The sequence below is a fragment of the Triticum aestivum genome, chromosome 1D (assembly GCF_018294505.1).
Source record: "Triticum aestivum cultivar Chinese Spring chromosome 1D, IWGSC CS RefSeq v2.1, whole genome shotgun sequence".
Classification (NCBI taxonomy): domain Eukaryota; kingdom Viridiplantae; phylum Streptophyta; class Magnoliopsida; order Poales; family Poaceae; genus Triticum; species Triticum aestivum.
The window spans coordinates 38,374,317-38,378,261 of record NC_057796.1 but is presented as its reverse complement, the minus strand read 5'-3'; positions in this window follow the sequence as shown (position 1 = coordinate 38,378,261).

The window sequence follows — 3,945 nt, the reverse complement described above, 5'->3', positions numbered from 1 at the left end:
GCCCCTTCTGTGATCAAGGCGACGAGACAATAAACCACATTCTCCTTACCTGCGTGCTAGCGAGATCGGTATGGTTTGCCGTCCTCTCGACCTTGGCCAAACCAGCGTGGGCGCCTTCCCAGGACGCCCAGCTTGTCGAGTGATGCACCTCATGCACTGCACTGAATCCGCGACGAAGAGACATGGACACACTCCTAGCTTTGTGCTTGTGGGAGCTATCGAAGCACAGGAACGTGGTTGTGTTTGATGGGGCCTCCCCCTCGGCCGCTTCAGTTGTTAGCAGGAGCATGGAAGCTAGCAGGAATGTTCAAGGACGATCACTCGAACTTCCTCGCTATGCTTGGTGGGTGGAATAGGGCGAGTAGTTGACTGTTATGTATGGCCTTTGTTGGCCGAATGGTGTAGTAGTGTTGTTTTCGATAAAGGATGTATTTTATTGACTCATAATGTAGCATCGAGGGATACAGTCATAATGAGTACACATCCGGCCTCTGCATAACGAAGATGCACACAGCCAACACAACACACACACACACGAACAGCCACACTAGCAATGAGCAAAGTCATACAAGACCAAAGCTATGCCTAAGCGGATGAAGAACAGAAAAACCCAAAGGAATGAACAACATCGATTGACGATATACAGCAGTGACCGTCGGCGCCAAAAATATCTTGACAACACAAGGACTAAGAGAATGGTTCTTCAAAAATGACGCCTCCAAGGAGGGAACAAGGTGCAGGCCTCGCCGTCGCCAGATCCAACCACCAAGGTCAGCTCCTGGGTTTTCACCCTGAAGATCAAATCAGAGCAAACTTCAAGCAATACCTTCATCAAGGAAACGGCGCAAAGAACGCCGCCATTCCCTGGTATGACCAACTAGGGTCCAACCTAGGGTTTTCATGCCGGAACTCGAGATTGGGTACTCGAAAAGTACCACCCAATCGAAGTCATCCCAAGTTGTCTCCTCCACTTGCCTCGGTCCCAGTAGTTGCATATGCGCACAGATCAAGTGGCGAGCGATGGCCATGTCCGCACTTGTCCACTGACATGACGCGACAGGAGCTTCTCGCCACCACACGACGAAGTGTTTGATCGGGGGAAGGATTATGACACAGCCAACATCCCGAGTCCGGGACAATCCGAAGGCCCATACCTTCCTCACAAGTGGCAGCAGATGACTGAACTGCATCAGACGACAGCTCCACATGCTGCCACTCTCCCTTCGTCGTCCTCGCTCGTGGACACAGATCATATAGGTCGAAACCACTGTCCGGCTCATGACCATATAGAAGCATGCTGGCCAGATTCACAACGGCACCCGGTCTTGCTCCCCGCATCCTTGGAGTTGCGGCCATGGGACGGGCGCTTGCTCCCAGGTTGGATGCACAGGCTGGGCTGCCCCGGATTAGGTACTCCCTCCATCCGGAAATACTTGTCCTAAAAATGGATGTATCTATAACTGAAACAAGTCTACATACAACCATTTCTAGGACAAGTATTTCCGGAGGGAGGGAATATGCCACATGAGACAGCCGATCATACGAGGAGCTACAGATGCAGGCGGACCTACGTGGTCCTGTTTTCCTTCCGATGAAGTGCGCCGCGAGCAGCCGCTCCCAGTCAAACTTCCGCTTGATCCAGCCCCGTGTGGAGCACCGCGGCCGCCGCAGCAACATCAGCCTTCACAGCTTCCAGCCACCACCTGCACCTTGCCAAATATCGCTCATAGCACCACGGGAGCGGAACCCCGTCGCCGCCGTCGGCCACGCGGGCAAGCCCGGCGGTGCCGACCGGCAGCGGCAACGGATGGGTGCAGGAGGAGAGCGCCTGACACTAGTAGAAAAAGGGTCATCTGTCCCGGTTGGCAAGGGCCTTTTGTCCCGGTTGTTGAACCGGGACTAAAGGGTCGTTACTAATGCCCTAGCCCTTTAGTGCCGGTTCTTACAAGAACCGGGACAGATGGGCCTCCACGTGGCCGCTCCGGCCAGCCCAAGCTGGAGGGCCTTTGGTCCCAGTTGGTGACACCAACCGGGACCAAAAGGCATCCACGCGTCAGCATTTCAGTGGCTGGGGTTTTTGTTTTTTTGAAAAGGGGGAGGGTTTAGGTGGTAATTTAGGGTGTGTAAGCTAGCTAACAGAGAGAACTGTCCTCCCTTATTTCCGTGCTTGATTTACCAACGCTACTACTATGCCTAAACATGGCTTAGATTAAAGTGAAGGCAACATGTGGTGCATGTCGAAAGTAAAATTAATCCTAACTTGATCAAGTTTGGATTAGTACTACTTTCGACATGCACCACATGCTTGTTGCCTTCACTTCATTCAAATCCATGTTCGTTTCACCCACTGATATATAATAACTCATCATGCCCGCATCATGCATCATCATAATAACAAGTCCTACTAATCATCATCATACAACTTCTACTCGTTATTAATAACAAGTCATACGATCATCATCCTCATAGTCATCGAACCAACCCTACTTAATTGTTCTTAGCACATGATCATCAGTATTAGCTAGGTAGGACCTAAATACCCTCTTTAAGGCAAAATAGCATAAAACAATATAGACCCCGACTCTCCATTATGGAGAATGGAGATCATCCTGTTTCCAATTTTTGCTTCCAAGAACCTCCTTGCGACTGTCCATACATTTTTTCCATTCTTTGATTTTTATGTCTCCACTTCTTTTAGAAATCCGGTATGGACAGTTGAGATTCGTAGGATGACCTGGTTGTATGTTCAAAACATTAAGGCTACCGTTCTGCTACATCAAATGAGGCACACAATCCTCTGGGATTATCTATTAAAAAACATAGTAATAACTTCATAGTTAGCAATGATGTACTAGTTTTAGAAGTATGCAAAAGATGCACGGATGTCGTAATAGTAAGAAATCTTACCAGGGTATCTCCATAGTAGTTACCGTAGTTCAACACGTGCACTAGTGGCACGTATTGACCATAATGTGGAGGAGTTTTACAATAGATATTGTAATTTTCAAGATCAGTACAAAATCTGACCAGATGAGTTTTCTCCTTATAAGTTAACTCAGAGCCATCAGTGTAGTAGGTTCTGTCTACCATGTTCCGCACATTGTTTGAACAATCAAAATAAGCTGTCAATGAAAACTAAGTTGTCAACTATTTTGAAATGAACAATATAAATTAGCTAATAACAATGTTTGAGAAACTCACATAGCGGTAGAATTGGAGGCGTATCAACAAGGACCCAAATGTCCATATTGTCTTGCTCGATGTCAGGATCACCAAGATCCATGGTGACAAGCATACCCTCATCAAAACCATACATCTTGCAAAATGCTTCCCAATTTTTGCAACCAAAATGGGTTACGCTCTCAGAATTATACAGATTTACTTCAAAATCTATATCATGATGGGTCCTTAGGTGAATTTTCTTTGTTTCCATACTTTCATGGTCTTCAAAATCCATCCTCTCCAATACGTAGCGTCTTGCATGGCATGGGATAAGCTAGTCGAATTGTAAAAGATGAAAAGTACACGTTGAAATAGTTGAAGTCGTGCTTAATTACGAAAAAATAACACTTGTCATCGTTGCGTACCGTTTCAACATCGAAGGTCTCCTCCAGCTTAATACTGACGCATCGATCTTCGTCCAGGTGAGGCCTGTCGCACAGACCTCGATCGTCGTGGCACCAGTCGCACTCCCCCGGGAGACTTTCGTCATTCGAGTACGACATTTCCTATGTTCATAATTCAAATATTAAACGTCTACAATTAAATATATGTACTAAAAAACCTAAGTTAGATCATTATTATTCATCACGGGTTGACTATCGGTTTGTCGAGTCTTTTCTTGAAAACTCTCAGCTCACGTGGTGTATACATTCGACCGTTGGTGATGGTCGCTCCTCCTTTCATCCCCGAGTGCATTACACCAAAATGTCTAGCACACGGGAA